Source organism: Lactuca saligna, chromosome 4 (assembly GCF_052625555.1).
Source record: "Lactuca saligna cultivar CGN05327 chromosome 4, ASM5262555v1, whole genome shotgun sequence".
Classification (NCBI taxonomy): Eukaryota; Viridiplantae; Streptophyta; class Magnoliopsida; order Asterales; family Asteraceae; genus Lactuca; species Lactuca saligna.
Genome location: NC_136420.1, coordinates 229,400,529 through 229,411,992, shown reverse-complemented (window position 1 = coordinate 229,411,992; position 11,464 = coordinate 229,400,529).

The following is an 11,464-nucleotide window of genomic DNA, read 5'->3' as shown; positions in this document are numbered from 1 at the left end:
TACAAGTGACTGTTGGATTAATGTCTAAGTCCATAACTATAATTGGTAAAACTTGACCCGACCCAGCATGGTCCATTTGGGTTGCATGGCATCATGCACTTGGATAGACTAAGATGAGAGAAATAACACTTAAGGTTTATTAATATATTATAAGTCCTAATATATTAATAAGGTTATTTAATTAGTATTGATCAAGAATTAATTTGGAATTAATTAAGTGATCAAAAGGAGACTAATTAAATATATGGGATGATTATGTAAATCATTCATTCTTATATAAGTGGGCTTGTGATCCAAGATTCCTTATGTTGGACTAAGTCCATGGGGTGACCCATGGATACTCCATGGAGGTTAAAATCCATGGAGCATAAGGAATGGGTAAAGTCATGATTTACATGGTGTAACCCTAATAGCCACCATATAAAAGAAACCCATGGCTCAAGAAATCGGCACTATGTGTGTGTGAGGGCTAAATGATTTCATGGAGTGTTCAAGTTTCTCTCAAGTTATTCCAATTGTACTTGATGTTGTGTGAACCATTTGAGGTGTCACACTTGGGGCACTAGGCACTCAAGCTTCATGAAGACAAGCACCAACAAAAGGTATGTTATTCTAACTTGTGTTATTCAAAGTTTTGTATGCTAGAATAGTACAATACCTTGGAAAGTTGATATTTGCAAGTATAATAGAGAAAACATAGATCCAAGGTATTTAGGGTTGCATGTACACTTAGGAGTGTTAGATTGCTCAAAACCCAACCGTGACAACATACATGATCGAGCCTACAACATAAGCATACACTACTCGACTAATCTCAGCTATCTCAACCTCTGAATTGGTAACTCTCTTTTCTTGGAATTCTGCATGTTGAACCTATTCAGCACCTTATCCAAGTAAGTACTTTGACTAAGTCCAATTAGTCTTTTACTCTTGTCTCTCAAAATTCTTATCCCTAGGATAAATGAAGCTTCTCCAAGGTCCTTCATAGCGAAACACTTCTCAAGCCAAGACATAACCTCTTGCAAAGTTGGAATGTCATTTCCCATGAGTAGTATGCCATCTACATACAGTACCAAAAATCTTACTCCCACTAGCCTTGACATATACACAAGATTCATCTTCACTTCTCGAAAACCCAAACTCTTTGACTTTTTCATCGAAACGAATACTCCAACTGCAAGGTACTTGTTTTAATCCATAAATGGATTTCTCAAGCTTACGCACTCTATTAGGGTACTCTGTGCTGACAAAACCCTCTGGCTGACTCATGAAAACATCCTCAACCAACTTTCCATTAAGGAAAGTGGTTTTGACATCCATTTGCCATATTTCATAATCATGAAATGTAGCAATGGCTAACATAACCCAAATAGACTTAGTCTTAGCTAGTTGTGAAAAGGTCACATCATAAGCAACTCCCAGAGTTTGAGAAAAGCCCTTTGCAACCAGTCTAGCCTTATAAGTGTGTACATTACCAACCATGTTGGTCTTCTTCTTGAAGATCCATTTTCATCCAAATGTCTTATGACTTGGTACATTGTCAACCAATTTCCAAACTTGATTGTCAAACATGGATTGTATCTCGCTGTCCATAGCCTCTTTCCATTTAGCATTCTCAGGGCCTTCCATGTCTTCCATGTAGCTGTTAGGTTCATCCAAACCAATCAGTTTCTTATCACTGATAAGTGTATCACCTTCTGCAGTAATATGGAAACCATGGTAATGCTCACGTGCATTCCTAACTCTCGTGGAATGCTTCAGAAGTACAAACTCGTCAGTCGGATCAACGGGAGTGTCCTCCTGAGGTTGATTGCTAGGGTTTAAGGTTCCTTCACCACTTGACTCTTGAATTTCTTCAAGGTCAATTTGCCTCCCACTATTTCCTTGGCTTATGAACTGTCTCTCGTGAATGACTCCCCTCCTTGCTACAAATATCACATTATCACTAGGTCTATAGAAGAGGTAACCGAAGGATTTTTGTGGGTAGCCAATGAAAATACACCTCTCACTTTGGGGTTCAAGCTTATGGAGAGTCTTGTGCCTCACGAAAGTCTCGCAACCGTAAATCTTGATGTGTTGCATATTAGGAACTTTAAAGGTCCACATCTCATGAGGTGTTTTTGCAACCTTTTTGGTAGGGACTAGATTAAGAATACGGGCGACAGTCTCTAAAGCATACCCCCAAAATGAGATTGGTAGCAAAGCTCGACTCATCATGGAACAAACCATGTCCAAAAAGGTCTGATTACGCCTCTCAACCACGCCATTAAGTTGTGGTGTCCTAGGAGGTGTCAATTGTGAGATAATCCCACATTCCTCAAGATAGTCAAGGAACTCTGTACTAGGATACTCACCACCTCGATCGGATCGAAGCATATTAATGTTCTTGCCCAATTGATTCTCCACTTCCTACTTAAACTCTTTGAACTTTTGAAAGGTTTCTGACTTATGCTTGATTAAGTAGACATATCTGTATCTACTAAAATCATCAGTAAAAGTCACATAGTAGCGGTTAGCATCCCTTGTGACGGATCTGAAGGGTACACACATATTAGTGTGTACCAAATCCAACAAACCTTCACCCTTAGCATAAGAACCAGTGAAAGGTGATTTTGTCATTTTTCCAAGTAGACAAGATTCACAACTATCATCAGACTTTAGGTCAAATGACTCCAAGACTCCATCCTTTTGGAGTTGGCCTACGCGTTTCTTGCTTACATGTCTAAGACGACAATTCCACAATGATGATTTATCCAAGATAGTGGAAGAATCAATAGACAACACATTATTTCCTTGGTTATCTATAATAGACACAACTTCAGACACACCATCACAAGGTAATGCTTTAAAATAAAAAAAACATTATTAAAGAAAGCATTAATACTACCATATTTATTATCAAAAGAAGAGGTAAACCCTTGTTTGTACAAAGCATGAAAAGAAATAATTTTCCTCGCCATTTCAGACGAGTAACAACATTTATTCAAATCTAATGTTAACCCACTACTTAGCAACAAAGTATATACTCCAATCTTGGTGACAGGTAATGCTTTCCTATTCCCTATGATTAAGCTTATCTTCCCATGCTCGACATCCTCACTTCTTCTTAGTCCCTTCAAATTAGAAAAAATATTATTACCACAATTGGTATCAAGGAACCAAAAATTAGAATAGGGTGAGTTATTAGACAATATAGTGTAAATACTTGCATGGTTTGGTTTCACTTTCCCATCCTTCACATCTTGCAGATACTTTGGACAGTTTCGCTTCTAGTGATAAAAGCATTTAGCCTCCTTAGGGTTAGCAGAAGGAGTGATGGAACCATTCTTGGTTCCACTAGAAGAGGAGCCTTCAAGGGACTTTCCATTGGTACCCTTCGAAGGGCTCTTCCTCTTTTTCCCTTTGCCTTGCCCGATTGCCAAGACCGGGGTCGCGGTAGGAGTAGGCGTGGTAACAACCGACTTACCCTTAAGACCACTTTCGGCGGTCTTCAAGAAAAATTGATGTTTTCTGAGTGTAACTTCCTCCTTGTTCATGTGGTAAGTCATTCGGAATTGATCAAAACAAGAAGTTAAGGAGTGCAAAATGATATCAAGTGCCAACACCTCAGGAAAGTTCACATTTAGCTTCAGCAACCGATCCACATACCTTTTAATTTTTTGCAAGTGGCCGGTGATGGGTTCAACATCCTTTATTCGGGTTGTTATCATGGAGAAGATGATGTCATACCTCTCTTGGCGAGCACTTTGATGGTAGCGGTTCATCAAGTCCTGGTGCATCTCAAAAGGGTAATAGTCCTCATAGGACTTTTGGAGCTTGATTGTCATCGTGGCCAACATGATACAATCTGTTTTAGTGGCATCTCTCTCATGAGTCCAGAACTCAGCAATCTCCTAAGGAGTAGTAGACGACTCATCAAGTTCCTTCAGCTACTTTTCAAGGACATGTTCCTTTTCCTCGTAACGAGTAACCGTCTTGATGTTTTGTATCCAATCAATAAAGTTGGAACCATCGAAGATGACTCTCCTACAAAGGTTCATGAGAGTGAAGGAGCCGGTAGGGTTTGAGATAGAAGCAACATTGTTTGAAGACACATCAAAAAGGAAGAAAGACAAGTTTAGATTAGATATAAAGATAGTCCTTAATAAAACAACCAAATGTAATATTAAGTCTAGGACCCAACACAATATTTTATAACTTAGAAGAAGGATGCCGTAATCCAAGCTATAAAATATTTGAAGGTAGGTGAATGATGATTCGCCAATTTCCACCATTCAATGAAATAAATTATTAGGGTTTAATTGGTTTTCAAACTCTTAGATTCTTTGAGATTCATTGAACTTTACAATGGCATGTATCAATCTTGAGAGTGCCCTTCAAGCTTTGTGACTGGGATGCTGAGGATCAAAAAACAAGGTGTGAAGTAACCATGCAAATTACTTGGTACCCTTAATATTTACCCCTCAATCGATGTGTCGGTTAACCACAAGTGTTCCATCGATACTATGATAAAAATTAAGTTGCCCTTTTCCTACCTTGTTAAGTCTAAATTAGTGTTCCGGTTAACCACACACGCTCCATTAAGGACATAAACAAAGTACAAAGTGTAATTTCATGGGTTAGTACCTTATTCAAATTTTCCTAAAGTAACTAAGATTATGAATTTATGCAAAAACATTTAGTTACTTTAGTATCATAATACTTAAAATGAGGATTAAAGTCATTGTCCTACCCGTTCGGCTTACGACCCTCCACCAGTCATGGAGGCAGTGGGTGAGAGTGGACACCCATTAATCTGTCATTTTATAGGCAACAACCTTATACCCCCTTATAGACCGGCTTCGTGAATGAAGCGTACTAATGCTAAAACAAAATTTGTTCTTATACATATATATATATATATATATATATATATATATATATATATATATATATATATATATGTATGTATATATATTATTAACTTATAATATTATAAAGTATAAGGGTTAAATTTTAACTTTTAAAATTCTAAGGGTTGGAATTAAAGTTTTAAAGTGACTTTACATGTTCCAAAACTTGAGGGAAGTTTTGTAACTTTCAAAACTTTTCATCTTTCAAAACTTACGATTTAATGGATTAATAAAATGAGAGACTTTTCATTTTATGTAACCTATGTGTTTAATAATGGACTTTTAAAAGTGTGACTTTTGGTAATCTATAACATGAGGACAAATTATGGATTTCATTAAAACACATCAAAATCAAGAATTAAACTACCAAGCGAGTTAAAAATAATTCCTATGATCTTCTAAACTCATAAGTTCATGAAAATGCATATCAACAATTTCAACAATCATAAATAAACCATATAAAAATTGAAATTATGATATTAGCCATTGAAAATGGATTAGCATAACAATTATACCATCTAAAAACAATTTTTACAAGACCAAAACAGTTTAGAGTAATGTTTCTAGTCCATTTCCAGCAAAAAAAAAAAAACTCCAAAATCTGCAATAAGGGGATCCTACTCGTCGAGTGCACGAACCTACTCGATGAATAGGATGAATTATCACATGGACTCGTCGAGTCCCCATATGGACTCGGTGAGTTCACTCACCATATAGCAAATTTCTTGAGTTTTTTAACAAGTTTGCATCAAGTATCAAATAAACAAGCCTAGGCTCTGATACCACTTAAGGGTTTTGAGCATTCTAACACTCCAAAGGTGTACATGCAACCCTAGAAACCTTGGATCTATGTTTTACTAAGATACATGCAAATTTTATTTCCAAGGTTATTAACCTAACTAGCATGACATGGGGAACTTTTAAACATAATAGCTAGTTGAGATACATACCTTTTGTTGTTTGGATTCCTTGAGAACCTTGTGAGCCTAGCACCTCAAGTGTGATACCTCAAATGTCTCAGACAACACCACAAAAATTGGAATAACCTTAAGAGAAGTACACTTACACTCTAAAATTGGCTAGCCCTCTTTCTTGTACAAGTAGTATCGATTTTTCTTGCATAGGGGTCTATAGGTATGGCATAAGTAGGGTTACACCATGTAAACCCTAATTTTCATGGATTTTCATATTCCATAATACATGGGTTTCTAACCTCCATGGACTATCCATGGAGTAAATTATGGGTTTTAACCCAATCCATACAATCCATGGATAATTAGCCCAACTATACAAGAATAGATGATTTACATAATCAATCCTATATATTTAATTAGTCACTTTTTGACCACTTAATTAATTATAAATTAATTCTTGATCAATACTAGTTAAATAATACTATTAGTTTGTTAACACTTATAATATATTAATAAACCTTAAGTATTATTTCTCTCATTTAGTCTATCCAAGTGTTGCAATGCCATCCAACCCAAATGTATCATGCTAACCGGGTCAAGTACATTCTAGGAATAGTTATGAACTTAGACACCTAATCCAACAGTTGTGTGATTCCATTTGAGGTGCAACACTTAGGATACTAAGCTATTAAAGGTTCAAGACTTCAAGCTCCATCAAAAGGTATGTCATTCTACTAGATTCTTGTATTTTATATACTTCTTATTATGCTAGTTAGGATGAAACCTTGGCTTATTGAATATGTGCATAATAGAGAAAATATAGATCCAAGGTTTATAGGGTTGCATGTACACCATAGGAGTGTTAGAAAGCTCAAAACCCTTCAGTGGTATCAAAGACTAGGATTGTTTTCATTTATACTTGAGGCAAATGGCTAAAAATCGAAGTTGTATGCCCTCTAGACAGCTGACTCGATGAGTCCAGTAAGGGACTTAACGAGTCCATGCCTAAATTCATCCAACTCGTCAAGTTGGTTCATGCACTCGATGTGTTTGACCCCCTGACAACATATCTTCAAGTTTTAAGGCTGGAATTGGTCTAGCTTCATTAGCTTAAATTGTTTTGGACTTATAAAACATGTTTTTGATGTGGTAATGATTATGGTAAACTAATTTCAAGGTTGTTATCAAAATTTCATGTTTTATGTGTGTTTATGTAATTCTTGAAATCGTTGATATGATTGTTCATACACTTACGAGTTTTGGTAGATCATTGGAATTATTTGCAAATTATTTGTTAGTTAATTCTTGATCTGAATGTTTTTAATGGAGTCCATAATTTGTCCTCAAGTTTTGGATTACCAAAAGTCATTTCTTGTAAAGAGCCATTAAAAAGCCATAAGTTACATAACTGAAGATTCTTTTCTTATAAATAATTTTATGGACTCGATAACTTGTCCTCAAGTTATGGTAGCTCAAGATTGTCTTCATTAAAAGTTTCGTAAAACCTTAATTAAACTCATAAGTTATGAAAATCCAAAGTTTTTGAATAGTTCAAAACTTTCCCTCAAGTTTTGGAATTTGTAAATTTTCCCCTCATGAATACTTCAATTCCAAGTTAAACCCTTAGAATTTTAAAAGTTAAAATTCAACCCTTATACTATTATAATATCATAAGTTAATTATATATATATATATATATATATATATATATATATATATATATATATATATATATGTATGTATGTATGTATAAGAGCAAGTTAGTCTTACCATTAGTAGGCCTCATTCACGAAGCCAGTCTATAAGGGGGTATTAGGTTGCTGCCTATAAAATGGAAGCTTAATGAATGTCCACTCTCACCTACCGCTTCCTTGACTGGTGGAGGGTCGTTAGTCGAACAGGTAGAACAATGGCTATAATTATCCCTTCATTATAAGTATACTGATAAATATAAAGTAACTCAACCTTTTATAAATTCCCAATCTTGGTTACTTTAGGTAATTGTGAATTTGGTGCTAACCCATGAAATTGTACTTTGTACTTTGCTTAAGTTGGTAGTGGAGTGTGTGTTGTTAACCAACACACTAGCCTGGATTTAACAAGGTAAGCAAAGGGTAACTTAGTGTTTATCATAGAATCGGTGGAGCGCGTGTGGTTAAACGGCACATCGATTAAGTGATAAATATTAAGGGTGCTAAGTATATTTGCATCGTTATTCACACCTTTTTTGTGATCCTCGGCATCCCAGTCACAAACTTTAGAGGGCACAATAGAGATTGAAACATGCCATTGAAAAGTTCAATGAATCTTAATAGATCTAGGAGTTTCAAACCAATTAAAACCTAATTTCTATTTCTTTTTTCATGGTGGAAATTGGTGAATCGTCATTCAGCTACCTTAAAATATTTTATAGCTTGGATTACGGCATCCCTCCTCCAAGTTATAAAATATTGTGTTGGGTCCTAGCCTTAATATTTCATATTGGGTGTTATATTAATGACTTAAATCAACTAAATTGAATTTCTCCCATTGTAGATGTCTTGTTCAGACAACTATGACTTCCCAAATCTCTTGGAACAAACTTTCCTAATGAAGATGATGTCCCATGATTAGATAATGGAAATCATACTTCCCTTCCTCCACCTTCTGCAATTATTCTCCCTAACCCACAAGTTCTTAAATAGTTCAAGGTCACTCAACTCCTATTAGCAAGCAATGTCTATGTGTGCTCACATATTGGAGATGAAGTCACATATATTAACAAGCCGAGAGAGTTGGGTGTCAAAGTCTTGAGTAAGTTTGTTGTTAACTAGGTTCATCAATCACTTTCTAAGCCACATAGTGAGCTCCTTTTAGACTATGACATGACCCTTAATGATCTTACCTATTTGCTTGATGCTGCTGAATTATCAATGATTTGGAGCACTGGTGAAGCAAATTTGATTGGAAGATCGACTTCCCAAACTTCCATGGACATTACAATGGTGACATTGGAAATCTTGAAAAGCTTTCTATTCCCAATAGAAAGGGATCGGCCATAGTCTACACGGTTGACCAAATGGTAAACAGAAAGGCTAAGTCTGAGATTGTCATGTCTACCATTCCCAAAGGGTCCATATGTTACTATTGCCAAAGTAAAGGCCATTGGTTGTGAGGCTGCCCTGGCTATCTGAAAGATCTGAGAGAAGGAAGAATCAAAAAGTTTGCCTATGCTTCAGGTAAGTCCACTATCTAACTCTATTAAGTTCCTAATGGATGATTCTTAGTACAAAATGTGACTTGGTTACATTTTGATGTTTGGCAGGATTAAGCAAAGGGAAGGAAACTTAAAGGAAGAGTATGTTGAATCTGATCGTGAAGATGGATTTCAATTGTATGTTTTGAAGATCGGTTCTTGAGCTACTACTTAGGGGTTATGATAGAATACTTGGAAATATGCAATAACATAGTTTTCATTTAAAGTTACATTGTAAGGAAAAAGTTTTTTCCGCATTTTATAAATAAATAAATTTTTTTTTTACTTTATTTTATATCTCCCTGCAATGGCAATTATGTAAAATTGATGTTTGTATGTTTTGGATTAGTTTCGAAGTCCATAATTATTTTGGTATGTACTTGACCCGATTGTGCATGGTCCTTTTGGGTTGCCTGCACACTGGTGACTAGACAAGATGATTGTTGAGGAGAGACGCTAGTTTATTGTTAAGAATAATAAATAAGGGTATAAATATGATTTGTTAATATATTATATGAATAATATATTAATTTGGAATCATATTATTAATTAGTATTTAATCAGAAATTAATTAGAAATTAATTTCGGGATTAAAGGAATTAATTAAAAGTATAGGGGTTGTTTTGTAATTATTTGATAGTTGAGACTTTGGGCTATTGGATCACCTTTATTAAGGCTTGAACGAAAATCCTAGAAGGATCTAGGAGTTTTCGTCCAAGTGCTTAAGGAAAGGAGTCTGTGGACTTGCTTAGGCCCTAAGCTAAGGGATTAGAATTTACACCTTGAAACCCTAGTTAGCCTTAAGTATAAATAGCACCCTAAGGCACTAAGATTTCATCCAACCCTGGGGAACCATAAAAGGGATGAAATCTATGGCAGGATACCCATCTCTCCTCTCCCCACATTCATCCTTTCACCTAGTGTGTTTGTGATCCATTAGAGGTACTACACTTGTGGTACTTGCTTTCAAGAGCTAAGGAAATTCAAGGAACTAGTTGTTATTGCTATATAACAACAAAGGGTATGTATTCTAATTTTATATATGAATTTCGAAAATTATAGTAGCATGCCAGGTTTCTTTTTGTGTTCATAAAGTTGTATAACTAATAGTGAAAACATAGATCCAACTCTAGGGTTGCATGTACACATAGGATTGTTTGTATAAAACCCATAAGTGGTATCAGAGCCAATGGTTTTTGTTTTTAATTAGCTTTTATTCAAATGTATGCACTTTCAATATTATGGTTTATGGCTAATAAACCCTGAAGGCTAGGTAATTTTCGTAATTAGGGTTGCAAAACCTAGTTGGCGATTTTTTGCTAGGGTTTCCCAAACCCTTTCCTTAGCCTCCAATATTTTGAAATCTAGGGTTATCCAACCCTTGGATTTCGAAATTGCCTCCTTCCGCTAGGTTAGATCCTAAATTTTAGGGATTTGGATTATCTCATATATTGTAATTATCCTTTAATAGTTAAATATGGTAATTAAAGATTTTGGAATATCTCATCCTTTATTTTCGAAATCTATGTAGAAATTTAAGGATTAGGATATCTTAAATGTATAAATGGTAATTATCCTCATGATTTAGATAATCCCTTATGATTTAATAATTAAATTAATAGTCTAATTCAAGATAATTATTAAATCAAGAGTTTTAATATTTAAAATTTTAATTTAAATGTCTTAAATTCGAAAATTTTAAGTGAGATTAAAACCTAATTGTTTTAAAAAGTTTCAAAACTTGCCCTCAAGTTTTGGAATTTAAATTGTTGATTAAAAGTTAATTTTGAAAGTCTAAATTCCAAAACCCTAATTTTGAAAAGTTCAAATTAAACCCTTATGGTTTTATTAAATTAATTAAGTGTATAATTAAAAGAGAGTTAATAAATCCATAATGATTTTGGTTAATTAAAAGTATAATTTATACCACCTAGTATTTTAAAAGTGTAAAATACACCCTTATACTATGTATAACATTAAAATTTTAATATTATATATGTATAACTAAAATGCTAGTCTTACCGTTAGTAGGCCTCATTCACGAAGCCGATCTATAAGGGGGGTATAAGGTTATGGCCTATAAAATGGCCGTTTAATGGGTATCCACTCTTACCCACCGCTTCCTTGATTGGTGGAGGGTCGTTAGCCGAACGGGTAGGATAGGGCAAACCCTTTCCATTAAAAGTATAATGAAGTATAAAGTAACTAAAAGTTTTACAAAATTCTGAATCTTAGTTACTTTAGGCAAAAGTGAATTGATGCAATTCCATGAAATTACACTTTGTGCCCTTGTGAAGACGTTAGTGGAGCATGTGTGGTTAACCGGCACACTAAATGGTTCTAAGAAAAGGTAGAAAAGGGTGACTCGATGTTTTTCATAGTTCGGTGGAGCGTGTGTGGTTAACCGGCACATCGAATAGGTG